This window comes from Megalops cyprinoides, chromosome 2 (assembly GCF_013368585.1).
Source record: "Megalops cyprinoides isolate fMegCyp1 chromosome 2, fMegCyp1.pri, whole genome shotgun sequence".
Lineage (NCBI taxonomy): Eukaryota > Metazoa > Chordata > Actinopteri > Elopiformes > Megalopidae > Megalops > Megalops cyprinoides.
This window is the reverse complement of record NC_050584.1, coordinates 47,240,254-47,258,449: the sequence shown is the minus strand read 5'-3', so window position 1 is coordinate 47,258,449 and position 18,196 is coordinate 47,240,254.

Here is an 18,196-nt window from a genome sequence, read left to right as displayed (position 1 = left end):
GTATAATGTTTGTTCAAAGGCATATATTGTCTAACAGGTATTTCAAGTGCACCAAGCACCAGACAGAAGCAAGAAGCACCAGATTACTGAAGCAGAAATGATAGAAGATGAAAACAATTCCAGAGTAAAAACAGACAACCAGTATTAAACTTTCACGAAATTCCAAGCCGTCAACCAGCTTTCTGTGCTTAACAGCGGCTTTAATACCAAGGAATATAGAAAGGATGCCGGCAGAGTGAATGTGAAACTGGAAAGAGAATGAGCATGAACTGTCCTCTAAGAAGAACCTAAGAAAAGATCTAAATGTGCTCTGCGAGGGGTGCACTGTTCATTTCAGCTCGGTGAGGTTTCATTCCCCTCTCTCGACCAGCACTGGCACCTCATAGAATTTCCTTGAGTGGGCTGTGGAGTGACGGAGTGTGCAGTGCTCTAATGAAAGAGTGTGTCTTCCTCTGTGACAAAACAACTCAGTGTAATGATGTGGTGGGCTTCCCTGACTTAGAGAGAGCAGGCAGGGGGTCCTTCCCCAACCCCCCCCCCCCCTCCTCCCTAGTCCACACATTGTCTGGCTAATCATAGGGAATCAAGCGCACATACAATAAGCCAACTAACTGTTCTAATCAACCTCCCATTATTTTCACCTACCCAACAGTTAAAGAATTATTTTGGCTTTAATGCCATGCCTCCCTTACCAGCTTTAGTGAACATGCAACAATTTGTCAAGAAAACTCGCATTTCCCTTGACATAGAGCAAAAAGCAAAAAAACTGTTGACATAAGCTGGAAACGTCAGAAAAAAATAACAGGAAAAAGAACAGAATAAATAAAAGAAATAAAATATAATTTCTAGATTTTTTTCGTGTGTCCTTTACAAATTTTGTCCTATACGTAATAGAACCAACCAAGAAATAAAAACTGTACAGCTTTGTTTTGTACCATATACGCTAGCTATCATTTACAGAGTTGATAGGATATCCTGTAATAGCAGTGTGTCCCAACCCCTTCTCCTTTTTACATCTATGAGTTTGAACACAAGGTCATGCAGTGGAAAAAAACATCGAACACTTTCTGGTAAACTGTCAGACTGCATCCTGAGCCATCAGCTCTAATGACTAAATGGTGATCCCTTAGAAGCTGCTGTCTCCATGTTTTCTTGTCCTTAAACTAAAAAACATGTATTTTCCCATTTGCAGAAATCTGTAATCGTTAAATTAACCCTGCACTTTTGGAAGCCCACCAATGAATGCTGAAATTCACTGGCAAAGAGTCTAATGAAGATTTCTCAAAAGCAGATACTGTGTAATTGAGGAGTAATTTGATTTCATTTAACATGCGCTAATTAAGCCTTCGTTAATAATTCACATCAAATCTGTATGATCATACTCCACAGCAATACTGTGGCTACTCAGCAATTCCCCAGACATTCCACTCTGCAAGGATGGGTCAGTGTCAGGAAGGTCTGTAGACTACTTAGGCCTGGCACACAAACGCAAACGAGCGCGCACACACAAACACACACACACACATTTGTAGTTTAAAATACATCTGAAATAAAAGGACAAGATACTGCTTTACACAATCTTTGGAAGGTGCTTAAAAGAAACAGAGCAGTGCCCAGAATTATGGTTGAATAGTCAATGGGGGGCAGCACAAACAGTCCTGGGGGATTCATAGGTCATTACACCAGTAATGAGACCATAATGTCAGCAAACAAACAAGAACTGGATATTCTTCTGAAATATGGTCACTGTGTGCCTTATTTTTATACTCAGTCAAGAGCAAACAGTCTTGCTAATTACAGCTGAAGTTTTGTACTTAGTGAACAAGGTCAATATAACCAATAGCAAACAGTGTAGTTTACTTATAATTAATCCTGAAAACATATGAAAGTTGAATAATTTGGCAATATGCAGTACTTTTCATAATAGTATTTGCTCAGAAGTATTTGCATTGTACATTTTATTCCTTCCAAATGCATTTTACAGAGACGTGAATGTCACCACAGCTACACCTAACATGGAGCTCTGACCTAGTGTTTCAGGGCATTTCAATGTACCTGCTTTGCACACATCAGTTTAGAGAGTCAAGCATTAAATTGCCAGCTGAAGAATGTGGATGATAAATTACCCACAGGAAAAGAGCCAGATTAAAAAATTCAGCAGGGCATTGGAGTTGCCATCCCATTCTTCACAAAAAGTACCCAGGGATCTTTGATGACTAGAGAGAGCTATGGCCTGATTTTGATGGCTCGCCCTGAAGACCTCAAACATCACGATGTCCCCATCCCTACACTGACAATGGCAAGATTGCAGTGCCCCTTAAGTGACACAACAACACCAACAGCAGCACTTTGTGCTGACCAGTATGTTTACCTTAGTGTCATTGCACTTTTCAACTAAAGGCAGCTAAGGCGTCAACAAGGTGTATTTTGGGGTTTTTCAAAAAAGACAGAAAGGGAGCTCTCAAAATTCAACAGCTTTATTTCAGAGCGTTTTTAGACATTTGCTGAAAAACACTTTGATGGAGCATTACTCATGTTCTGCACCAAAAAATACATATATATATAAATAAATAAATTCTATTTTTAACAACACCCAGGTAAATTAGAGTCCCTGGCTCCAAGTGTACACACACACACGGCACTTGAAAAAAAAAAACCCCTAACTTTTCAGCCTTCTCCTCTTTTCAGGAAACTCAATCGGCCAGCTGGTGTGTTTTTTGATGTGCGTTTCTCTTTAATACTTCCCAGCGCTGGCTGCTCCCCTGTCTGCGCTTCTTTTTCTTCCTCTACACCCAGCTCTGAAGCCAAATCCTTCTGGGTCCCAATTAAGACTCAAAGCTGCTGTTCTCTGTATGATAACAACACCAAGCGCTGACAACATGCTACCTGTCAACATGAACATCAACACCCACCATCTGTTCCATTGCAAATTGTCTTCATTACTCCTAACTCCACAATACACCGCTTTCTTAACAAAAAAAAATAAATAAAAAAAACTTCTGACTCTTTAAAATCCTTTCTAATTACCTGGTAATCTTACTCAAATGAAATAGCTGTATTTTAATAAAGCCCTTCCCCCATTTTTATTTGCCGGTGATTTTGAAACAGGAACATTTTGAAATAAAGACCAAAAAAAGCATCCTTTTTCACGATTGTTAAAACAACAGCTAATTAAAATACAGGCTTCCTTTGTAGGTAACCACATTTCCACCTCACACCCCTGTACTCTTAATAGCTTTCGCAGTTGGAACAAATTATCCAGAAGAGCAGATAATAGATTTTCTTTTCTAATTAAAATTGAGCTTTTTCCTTCTCTGGTCTATTAATCACAGGATGAAAATAGTTTGTAAAAGAAAAAATGAGAGTAGAGTTCCATTCAAATGACTATGGTACTCTCCCTCTTCATCTCTCTCTCTCCAGATGAGTACTTATTGCCAAGGTCATTCAAACCATGCCCACCAGTTTAATGTGCCAACTTACTTATATCTGAGAATCCTTAATCTGCACACAGTGGCCTGACAAATGTACCATGTGTGTAACAGCCCACAAAAGGCAATCATATTGGCAATCGTATTTTGAGGAAAAGAGATTCCAGGACCTCAGTGTTTCATACGAGTGGAGACAGCTTGCATATCTATCTATCTATATATATATACCCACCCACTGAGCTTTCCTGCACAGTTCTGTTACAAACTGAAGATGCAGTCTATATGCCTAGTCAGCTCCAGCTGCATTAGGGACCATGCATCTGTCAGACTGTACACACAGCACTTATGATCTCAAACACCTCCTTGTCCTGCGGGAACCCTGACGAAGACAGATGTGGAAATGGTTGCTATCGAGACAAGGGCATGATTTGCATTACAAGAATAACATCAGCTGATGTAAGAAGAGCACAATGGGAGGATTGAAGCAAAAGGCATCATAATAATCATGTCTCATCTAAAGTCACATCTGGTATCGGTTCATTCTTAGGGTAAAAGTAATAATATATAAGTGCCAGGCCCAACAGGGAGTAAAAATGTGTTTTGAGTGAATCACGTATTTTAGACCTTTCAAGAGGTGATGAATTTTTACCGTCATCTCTTTTTCTCGCCTCTCTCCTACCCACATGCATGTTTCTTTCGCACACACAGATACAGCCACACAAATCAAAAATAAATTCTTCAAAGATGTAATTCCTGGACACCAATGAAAAGTTTTAGTATTCCCAAGGGAGTCCATCAGTGGGAAACATTTGACAAGTTCTGTCTTTATCCCTTGGCTCAGTTGTCCCATTCCCCATTTTTTCCTCATTAATTGCTCTCCAGGATGTTTTCAGAAGTGATCATACATGTCTTGCAGGCAGACTTATCGAATGGTCCAGATCCCAGCAGCACACATGGTAGTACACCACCAAAAGGGAATGTAACCCATAGGCTCTACAACACCTTGGATCTCACTGGGACAAGAGCCATACTGCATCTTTTGCAAAGTATGCGGTTGCTACACATATGTGACTGGTGTGTAAAATATGCAAATCTCTTCCCAGCAGTCTTCACATTGTGTATCTAATCAGGCTGTGTCTCAAGCCTGGTATTATAGCTGCAAGAGGAAACCTCAGTAACATTGAACAGGATGTAACAGGTGCATGTTTGGGAAGTGCTTCAGTGACATAGGCAGCGAAAATGTGCTAATTTGACACAAGGAGCTGTCTCAGAGGTTACACCAGACTGGGAAACTAAAGCAAAGGCATTAGGAATCAAAGAGCAACATGCACCAAAACCACATGCTGGCGTTAATCTTGGACTGTGAGGCAAAAAAGAGGAGCAGTGGCAGAGAATGTGTATCATTGAAAACTTCATCATCACTGGGCTGGATACCATAGGCTGGCTGCAGTGCACAGACTGCTAACAGCACCTGCCTGTAATGCCCATTTGTGGATCCAACAGTGCAGACTACAGGGAACAGACCTGTGAAGAGTCGCCCTTACATAATGGTGGGGGGGAGGGGGGCTTCTGAGTGCCATGGCCTTTTTCCACTTAGTCCATTAGAAGGCAGAGTGTCCAAGCCCACATATCCATGCTGTTTTGGCTGAAGACGGTGGCCCAACACCCTAATGAGTGACGTTTGGCTTATGTGTCCAGTTTTTGGCCGCTATCTTCATATCCGTCACACTAACACTTCAACTTCCTTCTTACATTTGATAGGACTATAAGTAAACTACTTTGTTGCAGAATACATGAACATTGAAAATGGCATGTGATTAGAGGCTTTGGCGCAATGGCAGGGCCTTCAAGTCTCTTGACTGTATTAGTAACTTGCACACAGTGCCATGCAGTGAGGACCCCTTATAGCAGCGCACCCTATAGTTCAATACCATGAATTTCCTTGCATTTATTTGAAAGCTCACCTGGCAAAGATACAACTAAGGTGTCATCCAGGAACAATAAATGTCACCCATGATCCCACTAGCTACATCCCCCTAGCTGAGAACCCAGGTGATGACTGGTGTGCTGCTTGCCCCAGGTGAAAAGCATCCTCTACCGATTTGCTCAAACAATATCCCCTATCTGTCCTTGTTATTGGAAACCTTCAAGCAATGAATAATGAGGACTACAGGGTGCCAAATGTCCCGTGCAGGAAAGAATGTATGTGTGTGTGTGTGTTTTTTTGTGTTTCTGTTTGTGCAACATGAACAAGTGAACATCTGGTTTCTTTTCCCGCCTCACAGAAATTCTTCTCAGTTTTGTCCTTCCTGCCCCATTTCCCATAGAATGCACTTTGCTCTGACCGTGAATGCGTGGCCATTGTCTGTTTTGTTGGTCTCCTGCCAAAGCCTGTCAGTCAAAAGGGGTATTTCAGGAATTTCTGAGGGTCTATTAACAGAATATCACAACAATTTCTCCTCCTGAAATGCCCCTCATCACCTGCACAATTGAGACAGGAGGAAAGTGTCAGATTCTATTTTCCAGAAACTACAGATGTCAACAGAAAATCTCACAACACGAAGCTCACTACACACTATATCATGTAAAAAAGCTCTCTGGTGAGGGTGACTAGAAACTGGTCTGTATCAGCAAGTCTGCCCCTTGCCCAAAGCTTGCCCTCAGGCAGGCATTTTGGATATCGCTGTGCGCAGAGGACACACCAGAAGCACAGGGCCAAAGGCCAAAGCTGCTTCACTCAGAATGAAGCTTTCCTCTGACATATTTTCAGCTGATGAAATAATTCCCCTGAATGAAGTGTTGGTGCTAGTCACTGATGTGAGAGAATTCTACACTCTTGAGCAGACCTCTGACCCAGATCTGAAGAACATGGATGTCACTGTCATGAATGTCAGGGAAAACTTTTCATTTGCACTAGTGAGAAAAAAAGTGACACATCCGGAACTGCCAGAACATTTCTGGAGAAACAATAAATTGCATTTGACTGGTGCTTATTGGGAACTTTGGCCTTTAAAATCCTTTCTTTGTTTTTTCTTTAGGTTTGTTGAAACCTTGTTTGTAGAATTCTTGCATATAGCTCAGTTCTCTTCCAAGGAAATTGGCACAGTAAATTAAACAGGGCCTTCGAAGATGTACTAAACAAAAAAGTAACCAAATGAAAAAAAACAAACTTCAAATGGACTAATCAACAACCTCCAAGAACCTTGAAAGTTTCTCTTTTTACTCGAAGAGGAGACTCAATTAAAGTAACACTGATCAATTTCATCCACTGTTCCCATTCCAACATAAAGAAAGAACTAAGCCAAAAAACATACGCTGCAAATAAAATAAACATGCGTCAGCCTAGTCTGCAGTACTGGCAAGATGAGATATGCCCGTATCTACTTCTTTTGCGTCTGAGTCTGTTTTTCTTTGCAAATAGAGCTCATCTCTTTAGTCGCTTGATCGATGATTTTGGCAATGAAAGAAGTGTTCCCTCCAGCTGTGTTCACCCATTCCTTGGTGCAGCCAGGCTGTGAGTCACTCTACTCCACTAGCAGCCACTGGCTGCACCGGGTGCAGACCTATTAATACACTACTGCAGCAAAAATAAAGACACTTTTTAGACTTTATCTTCATGGGATAATTGGTTGGTACTACTCATCGCGTTTACCACTAAAAATTAAACTGCAAGGGACAGAGACTCACCTGGGGACCCACACCCATGTAAAGGCCCAGGCGCACTACTAGGGTCTTGTTTATAAAAAGGTCTTACAAATAGATTTGATCTTAACAGTGTGCATATGTTAAAATCGATTTCAAAGTAAAGATGTGTAAACCTTGAAACTGATAGCATTTTGTTCAATGCAAGCTCCCGAACTGACGTACAAGCCTTTCCTAGTGGCCAAGCTGCTGTATTACAGGCTTTAATTAATGATGAGACACTGAAGCCTATAATTATATGTATGAATATGATCCAGACTCAAAACTGAATGGGCATGAAGATCACAATTTTCACTATTGTTTCAAAAGTTTTGTGCATTAGTAGAAATGAAAGCTTCTATAAGTAGGTCCAGTACCTGCACTAATTGACATTCGACGATGGCTGCACTAGTTTTATTAGAGGACTTGGTGAACCACACGTTTCACAGGAAAGAGTGTTTAGGGAACGAGCTGCCCAAGGTGATGGCTGGCTTATGAGCCGCCATTGCTTTCCCAGACACATCGATCAATTTGGCATCAGTTTGTGATTTAGCGATAAATCTACTTCAGAGCTATGCAACTTTATTCATGTGGATGATCACCTCTGTAAATATTATCTACAAACTTTTTTTGTGAAAATTTGAATGAGTAAATATAGGATGAAATGCTTTTTATACATGAGTCCCCTGGTATTATTCTGTCACTTGCCCCATCCATAGAAACATCTGGCAAATCTAGCTCATGCAATGGGCAAAACTGCACTACATCTAAATGAGAGAAGATGGAGCATACAGATGCAGACATAAACTGTAAATCCATGACAGACATGTGCAAGAGGGCAAGCCAATAAACTGTAGTTCATGTAGTAGGTGCATATGGACTTGGTCATGCTGTGACAGGAGTGTAACAACATAAAAATGCAGTAATTGAATAATGAAGACAACTAAACACCTTCATAATGCTTTAGCCACTTGGTAATTTTCCACAATGTTTTTGTACAAAATATACATTTCTGGAATTATATAGCATCACCCTTGTAAACCTCCTGCCCCCCTTTTTCCAGACCTTCCCATGAGGAAAATTAAGCAGAGCCAAATGGCAGTACTGGCATCTAAAAACCTCATACACCTCTACGAGTTACACTGGACTGTATTTAAGGTTAGCTCAAGACAGACCTGGATTGTCTGATACCCCAGCAGCTACTGAGTGGTGGCAGAGTGATTTCCATCCAAATAGCAGTAAATAGGCATTTCCCTTAACACAGCTTTCTTGAAAAATGCATTTTACTGCCACTGTTAAAGAATTCCAACATATCACCACCAAGTGCTAAAATCTTTTGTGAGCGCAGTAAAAACGAAGAAGCAGAAAAATGTCCTCAGGGTTCCTTTTCCCCCTCCTTTCTGTCTTTTATATCTTCTTTTTAATTATAGGTAATGTACAGGAGAGTGGCTTCAGCAGCTAATTTTCAAAGCCATTTTTATGTTTCCTCCACTATTAAGTGGTAAAGATGAGGCTTCATGCACAGTTAGAGGTGTTGGTGTTCGGGGGGGGAGGGCAAGTCTGCGGTCTGCGCGCTGGAGGCCACATGCGCCTCATCCCTCCTCTCACGCGCCCTCACAGTCTCTTCGATCTGTCATTCGATGGCATTTACAGCGCGTTTCATTCCGCCATTCCTTAAGGACAATTGGTTTTCTCCTCTGCTTCCATTAACATAAAGGGGGAGGGTGAAAATGAGTGTAGCACAGGATTGCTCTCAGCCCAACGTGAGGAGGGCTGAGCACAACAAGGCCCCGCCAGCTCCCTTTCCCCAGGTCTCACACGAGCGCTTAACCCTTCACAGGTCACAGGCAGGAACGCCCCCATCTCCTCTACCGCTCCGGTGATGCAAGCCCAGCATACGGTGTCGGCACTACTGTGGGCTTCTTCTCATTTACCATGACACTATTGAATAAGATTTCTTTTACTCATTCATAATATTTCAGTTTAATACATGTTTGGCCAAAGGTTAGTCTTATAAACGGAGAAATCAAGGTATCTGTTACAGAAAAAAATGCTTTATTACATGATCATCTTTGCAATATTGCTAAGTGCAGTATTCCATGATTGAAGGTAAAAAGAGGTCCTTGTAGGAATCTGAAAAAAGCAAGACAATCTTAGCTGGAAATAAAATGTGTGTGTTTAATAACAACGGCAGCAATGAAATTCATTCTCCATAATCTAGACCATATCACATTTTTGCTGCTAAATCATATTCTTAAAAATAGCAAGGGATGTTATTTAATAGTCGTGGTGCTACATTACTCCTTACTACAGCTCCATGTGAAAGTGATCACTTGCAAGATGGCTTGTTTGACACTTGGTAATGAGACCTCTAATCAGTTGCTCTGCCTCAGGGTGTCATGTATGGGTACTCAACTATGGGTCTCATTGGGTGAGCCCCAAGAATCACCCACCCCAAGGATTTGAAACAAACTGGATAACTTGATCTTCAAGTGGAACTTATTCAGGATGTTTTAAGTGCAAAAAATGAACCTCTAAAAATGGTTAAAACAATTAGATCAGAATCTGTGCTCATTAACAGCCCGTTGATGTCACATGGAGTCGTGGTTAAGGCAGCTAACCATTTTTGCTGAAGCATATTTTCCAACTGGATTTTGTCTGACTGAGAAATGAATTACATTACTGTGGGGGCACCAAATTCCTTAAATTAAATATGGACTGCTGAACATGTGACTGTGACAAAAAAATCCATGTGTGGTTTGCCTAGGTGCTGCAGGAGTCTGAATCACTGCAGACAATTTGTACTAAAGCCGCAGAGCTGCCACGAGCAGCATTAGTCCTGTGTGGATCTATATTCACATGGCAGACTGCCTGTGGTTGCTCTTCATTGGTTTTGTGACTGCACTTATATAAAGGTGTTTGGCTGGAGTCAGAGCACAGTGAGATGTGTCAGAAACTTGCACAGGGTTTTGAAGCATTTAAGATACAGGTGTTCTGCGATTCCCACAGTGAAATATCCATGGCCAAAGGCCGTGAGGTTCATTGCTGCTATGACAGAGGTAATTATTCAAGAAATTGGGGGAGGGGGGGCTTTATACGCTGCAACCCCACTGTTTTAGGCTTCAGTGCATCAGCAAATAACATTCTGTGTCTCTCTAATAAGGCATTGCCTTTCCGGTGAGCTCAAGGAGAAAATAGCCTTGCAAAGAGGTTAGAGGAGATACAGCTTTTTTGAAAGCAGACAAATAAATTGCTTACCATTTTAATGCCGTATTGCCATTTTGAATAAAAATGACATGTATTTCAATGCACTCAAATGTCTTAATGCAGAATTTATCAGTCATTTGCACTCATGACTGCATTAACAATCCTTGCACTGGTAAATGGATGCTGTAAACCAGCTTTATTCCAGGCATTTCAAGTTTTCAGCTAAATCCTCTGATGATTATATAAATACTTTTTTATAGTTATACTTGTTCTGTCAAATTAGGTATTTCAGTACCCTGCCCCCTCAGGAATTAAAGACTTGCTTCATTTTGCTGAATGCAGATAATCAGTGTGGGTTTGGGAACAACTCTGAGGCCCGAGTGGAGCCGGCTTCCCCTGATTCTGACTCACCTGGGTGCCACGGTAAAACTTCACCTCCTTTTGAATACCCATCGTGTGATGAGTACCCGGAAAGTATTTCAGCAGATTACAGGCTGCAAACACTGGTATGCCTTGCGTTCAAAATTATCCGGCACAAAATGTTGCAGCCGCAAGTCAGCCCTGACCAAATCCACATTCGAGTACAAACGACGGGAGACAAGACTTCCACTCACCGTTCAACACATTGGTGCTGTCTGCCTTGAGAGAATAAGAAGTTGTCATAAATATAGCGCACATTGAGGATCATTTGCTTTTAGAAAATTTAAGAAAATTGATGAGTCATTACGAATTCTGGTAAGTCAAAATACATTTTTGCCATTTCAGAACACAGTTTACGTACCTCTTTCCTACATAACATGCAGGCCATTAACTTAATAAAATTCGCACAAAGTCAACAACACAAAAAAGAAAGCATTATAAACATTACAGTAAACCAATATATCAGCGTGAATTTCCAAATCAGTCTTTGCAAATATGATCAACGGCATGTCCAATGAGTGGTAAATACAGCACAGTGCTTTGTCCCGGCAGCTAAACAGAGACACTTTGTGAATATGATGGAGTATGGCACTCTGCAAGTTTACAGCAGCATGAGCAAATTGATTTTCTGACAGATTAAAAAAATATTTCAAAGCCATACAAAAAAAAAATACTAAATGGGCTATGCGGCTGCACTAAGCTTTTCTGTTTCTGCCTTTTCTTTCATTCAAGGCTATTTATCTTCCTTATGTTTCAGGGATGGATAGCTGTCGACAGAAAATGATTTCAGATAGATAGCTCATATAGAGCACATGGAGTATCATCAGGTTATATCCCTTATCTGAAGCATGTCATGCGGTAAACATACACTCTCTCCCATAGATCCCACTGAAAAGAGGAAGGGGTGAGTCTATGGTGGGCACCTGTTACCATAGAGTGGACCTGGGCTTCTTGAACATTGCTAAGACAGTTGTAAGTCTATGATGGTTATGTTATGGTAGTAATGTCAACCATAAAAATTCCAGTACACAAGTAGCATATAATACAGAAAATGCCATGACACAACTGACAACCTCTTTGTTAAGACGGCTTGAGAAACAGCAATAAAACTTTGAAAACATTATGATAGATGCTGTCAACTTGTTCCCAATTTTTGAAAGCCAACAGTTCACCCCAACAACACCAACCATTTTGACATTGTTTCACTAATATTACAGTTATTCTTACATCTGAAGATAATCTGGCAAAAAGGCATATGATTAAAGAAGAAATGAAACACTTTTAGGATTAATTTGTCAGAGGATGAGTCATTTTTTACAGCATTAAATGTCACTAGAAAAACTCCCTTAAATAGAAGTATCTTGATTTTGAAATTTACACCAATTGTGATTTTGCTGCAAGCAATATGCTTGATGTCAGTGACTCTTCCAATGGCTCAGCAGTGTAAATGATGCAAAACAGATGGACAGAGATGTCTCAAAACTATATAGAAATATATCTACACATGTGCATATTTATGCATGTGTATGTATAGTTTATAGCTATCTGTCTACCAACTGTTTTCTGCATCACTGAATTATCATGCTGAATTGAACTTGACAGGTAGGTCGTTTTCTAGCTAAATGGCATCTACCAGACATGCTATTAAGTTTAGTTGCACATTTACATGAAAATAATACTGTAATGCTAACATCTGAAAATAGTTGGTTAGTGAGATCACCGGCGAAATAGGGTACCAAGAGAACAGGATGACATTTTGGTGGATTTTGCAAATCATTGCATTGAAAAATAAGTAAAGTTTATGACAAGTGAAGAAGCATGACAACCATGTAAAGACTTAGCAATAGTGGGTCAGATACCAAGAGAAGCTGCATGTCAAAGCAAACTAAAATCAATTGCTCGAACAAAATAATAACCTTTGAAGTTGACATCAGGAGATAGTTTAACTTTTATTATTGAACATATTAAAACGAATCCATTTTAGCATTTAATTTCCTCTTTCGGATGAATTTTGGTGTCTGTGCAAAAATCAGAATGTGTTTTTTTTTTGTTCCTAAGATGTCTTGATGGCAGATGACAGGCAAACATTGCTGTGTTGTCAGATTTTATTGGACGAGATGTTTTTAAGCAGGGATTTCCCCTGTCCTGCCTGTGACATTTATAAAATAATCCCATGCTAAAATTGTAGAGTTTCTCATCGTTCATTGAATGATTCCATTTTGGAAAACAGACAAATTTCAGTTAACAGGCAGGCCCTTAGGGTTCAGTCCCCGTCTTCACAAACAACATTCCGGCTAATTTCTGTTGTGATGGTGCAAAAAGACGAGGCACAGTGACCGACACTCCCTGATTGGGTTCAGGCACTGAACAGGGGAGTTTGGGAGACGTTCTGTCATTTTAATACAAAGTCATTGTACTCAGAGCTGAGCAGACAACTTTTACCAACAAAAAACAAAGAGGGGTTGCACAAAAATGTTCAGCTGTTCCATTCATTGCTGTGCACATGCAAAGAGAGTGGGTGTAGAATGTGGACTAGAGTTGAGATGTATTGGAGACTGTGCAAGTCCCACAGTAGATTACCATACCAATATCTTGTCTGCAAAATATCCATCTGCTGGGAGTTTGATGATCATTTTCTATCCTCAGGTATTAAAATATTTGAGAAAACAAACAAAAGAACAATTTTGGTTGTATGTAACAAGTATTCCATACCAGGAAAAGACCTCATACAAGATGGCATGGGATATTCCATTTTAAAATCCTAGGAAAAATTGGGTTCTATTTTAATTTCTTCTGTGACATGTGGCCAGGTGGCCACTGTGTCAAGTGGTGACTGGATAAGACACCAAGGGGGCAGTGTACTGGCCAGTGCGCTTTCTCCCCTTAAAGGGGCTGCATAAAAATAAAAATACTTCGATAAACAGTTCCAAACCAAACCAAAAAATACCTAGTCCTGATCTGACTTAAACTACAGCTATGCTACATCAGCTGCTACCTTGACTAGTTGCAAAGTATCAAGGTGAGGGGAGCCACTAATCTCCTTGAAATCTCCTTGGGATTTAACAGACACATGGCTGACCTGGCCAAGACATGAGAGCAGCCCTAACTGCCCCATTGCCGTGCCTCCTTGAGTTAATTTCATAATTTATAGAAGACTTTTTAACTGATGAACTCCAGGAATCAAAACATATGTTTATAGATCATATGAGCTATAAGCTTTTCTATTCTTGAACAACACAGACATGACTGTTATGCGGGGAAAATATTTCTGTTCCGTGTATAATAACCAGCGCCACTTTCTTACAGCAGATATCTGGATTATCACGTGGTAAGAACATGGTTAATGAGTATCCAAACATTAGATGAAATACATGCTTGAATGACCCCAGAGCCAGCATGCACAGAACACCAGATGTCAAACACCAGTGTATGAATTGTATAACCTTTGAGAATATACTGTATATGGTATGAGCAGTGAAACCGAGCACAGTGAAAGCACCTAACGTGGATGTGTCAGACATGTTTTGCATGAGTATGGGAAGTGGTGCTCGAGATGTGGACGGTGCGGTTGTGAAGGCTGGGGATGAATTCCCTGCTTGAACCACACCGGCTGTGCGTCACAAGTCAAGCCTGTTGTCTCCCCGGAGCATTTTCACTGCTTGGCATAGCGAGCACTGAGAGAGGCTTTTGAGGAGGTAGTGGGTTGCACCCTGCTGACAGTCACAGTATTAGCATTTCATGACCACCTTACTCTTCACTCCACAGTGGGAGCTGACACGTCTCCCGTGCCTGGCCTTGCTACTGCGAGCACAAAAAGACAGTCTTCTTCTTCACGCTGTTTTAAAGCAGTCCCACTGGAGCCACCCTTGAAACCCATAAAATATACGCCGTATTGTCCGTGCCACAATACTGATCTTGTAAGTCTCATAGATCAGAGATACAGGGTGATGACTGAGCCCATTCAAGTAATGAAAAGTATTTTGGGTGTTTGTTCCTGGTTGAATGCACATATATCATATTTAGATATTTGCCATTTCTGAGTGAGACTGTTGGGGTGACAGGTGAAGCATATGCGCTATTGTCTATGTCACAGCGGTGATCCATTAGAGCAAGGATGCAGGGTTCTAGGTTGTGACGCTGTCTCCTCAGCCACGGCCCGTCATCACGAACACACATACTGCATTACAGCGGGATCTTTGTGTAGTTCAGTATAGATGTTCACTTGTTAACAGAAGCCGGCGTGTCAACTCCATTCTTACTCACAACGGCTCGCCTTAATAGCCGTGTCCTGCTGCCACTCATCCTTACCCCTAAGCTGAGGCCCTTCCCTGACATCAGCACTCTCAGCCTAGCAGAGAACTACAGCGACAGAAAACGCTCGCTTCCCCCCACAGATGCCTCTCCAGAATGTAGCATACGGGAGGCTATTACATAAAGCTGAATGACTTAGAAGCAAATCCTTTCTGCCCGAAACTGAAAAGAGAGCTGCTGCCAAACGGCAGGCTTTCCCTGAAGGAGTGCTGTATTTTTGGGGAGGGAGATGAGAACTGCAGAATGTCAGTGTTTAATCCTGTCCCAGCTGCCCCGCTCTCCCATCTCCGCACCGCTTTATATAGCCGCTTCCCCCGTTCTCGCTCTGACAGAAATAAAACAACACGGAAAAGCTCTGAAGATTCGCCTGTTTCTCAAAAAACTGGCTCGCGACACGCCGCACTTCCCGCTTCACTCTTTAGCCCTGCTCCTCTCTCTCTCTCTGTTAGAATTTTTATCTAACTGAAAAAAAGGAGGGACGACCCCACCGGAGAGATTATCTTGAAATGTATAGGAGCACCTATAAAACATGTAATCTTCTGTTTGTGTGCAGGGACTTGGAATTATCCAGTTATGGTTTACTGTCATGATAGTGCCAACGTCAGCTGGTCTGAACTGACACAGCCTGCATCCTGTCCAAAATCTGTGCTGCAGAAGACATCTGCTTCTTCACAGAAAACAAGCTCCCGCGGAAGACTTATCTCACAGATTTCACAGTAACCCCCTAAACTCACAGGGGTGCAGCAGCACTGCAGAGGTGAGTTGGTGTGCGCAAAGCCAAGCTTTCCCCATTTGGCATCTATCCTATCAGACCTCGGCAGCCTTCTTCCCTGTGTGACGGCACTCTGTTTTTTCAGAGGAGTCCATAATCCCATCAGGAATTCCAGGCAGCAACTTGTAAAACCTAATAAACACCTCGGCGTTGAGATAAATGGATTTTAAAGTGATCAGTACATGTTTCTGTTCTTGTTAAACTAATTTCAAGCAGAGTAATGCCCAAAATATATATTTGTTAAGACATTCAACAGACAAATTTAACCTCAGCTTTTGGCCAGGGCAATATCTGATGAACCAGCATGGTTGAAATGCAGCAAGGTTTAGCTGAGTTTCTGTGACACAAAATATCAAGCATGTACTGTGACAAAAACAGAGAACTTTCTTGAAAATGATTTACCAACAGCAATGATGAGTTTTGCATAATCCTTTTTTAACCAGGAGTCATTGAAGATTCTGTTAGCGGTCTCAGCAAGTTTTGGTAGATCACTAATTCTCTTTCAGGTTTTCAGCAAAGTGGGAAACATATAGCCCATGGCTAGATTCAAAATGTTCGCATTTCACAGGGAATTTATTTTTTAATACGTGTGATGTACACTGTGTGCACTGTGGGGTCCATGGCCATATCTCCTTGACTGAATACCTAGTTCAATCCCATTACTCAAAACTACACCTCAGTAACCTCAGCATTACAGTACAGGACACTACAAGAGTATTTGATTTTGAGGTTTCTTGCTTTAGGAGACCTGCTGCATCAAACATAATTTATAACTCGTAACACGTCACAAAGCATTGCTTCTTGAGCAGGTCCACGGAGGTCCAGTATCTTAACGGTAATAATACGGTACATATTATGGCACAGCTGGAAGTGTCATGTCTTCGACAGACCACTGACTCTGTGCTCGTCGAGTAATTACACCGCACTGGAGCCGTCGGCGGTAAACGCGGCACTGGAAAACAGCAGCCACGCCATTAAGATTCTCCTGGCGCACCGGCACACTCAGGTCATGGGTTTCTCAGGGAATCTCCTCCAGGCGCCGCTTCCAAGGTGAGTGCACGAGGACCTGAGGAGTTGGGAGCCAGAGATAGCAGAGAGAAGCTATTAAAATATGGGCAGGAATTTCCGTTATCTCGCCCACCGAGGCTGCGAACGAGGCTTTGTGTTATTAGGGAGATAAAATGCACAGACGCTTCGAACGGAGGAAGGAGGAGGAAAGGGGGGGGGGGTGTTGGAACGTCAGATTTATAGAGCTAGGGAAGCTTAAGGTTATTAAATCTGAAGATTACTCGACTGCGAAATTGTTGAAGTTTTTACGAGAAGTTGAGGGATTTAGGCGAGTATTAAACAGAAGGCATTAGAGGCCAGTGATACATTATTCAGAATCATTTTTTCTCTGTCTTTCTTGTCGGTCCCTTTTTTCCCCTTTTTCATTAATCTAGAACTGAATGCTATGTAGACCAGCTCCTCCATACTAACACAGTGCGGCTCCCCTCTCTGCTCCTTCCCTCCCTCCTTTTTTTTCAGATCCGTCCTCAGTGTCTCCCCACACTTTGTCACGAGCAACACTCAGAATTGGTACACACACAGCCAGGAGGGGAGGGAGACATCAATCACAAGCACATGGTACAATCCACATACACGCTGACGGGTCAAGAACACACCTTTGATCTATTAAAATTCTCTAAAATCAATATGGATATCACTGTAATGCACACACTAATTAGGTCTTTTGTAGTTCTGCTAGAAGTCAAATAGTCATGTATGCTAAGGAAGAAACTACTAACATGATACATATTAGATGTCTATTTCAAAATATCAGTGACTCCCCTGAAACCATTGAAAACAAGGCTAAAAATTAGAAGCACATTGAAAGGGATTTCATGATGATTACATCTTCATTACATGCCTGCTGTGTGTAGCATCTCCATCTAATCAAAGTCATTATCTGATATGTCGTCCTGTCTGACATGAATAGGTGTGTGTATTCTTGTGTTTGTTGTTCTCTCTCCCTTTCCCCAAAAACAATGACATTGACATTTCAAAAGGCATCATCTCTTGCAAGAAAGGATGCCTAAATTCATAAATAACATATCACAAGTCAGTTCGGATCCTCAGGTATGTAGGCAGGCGTTTTCTTTCCCTTACCAAGACTTTAAAAGGAGCTGTCACATTTGATGTGCAGGAGCAGTTTCTTTCACTTTCCTGGTTACACCCTCAGCCTAGCCTCCCCCACCTCTACCCTCCCCCCTCCATACACTACTGTTCTCCATCACTGTTGTTCTGCCCCCTCTCATATTCCGAACCAGAACAAGGTACAGAGCATTTATTCAGCTCATGTTTGTTTTCTTACTCTCTGAACAGCAAACTGTAGACA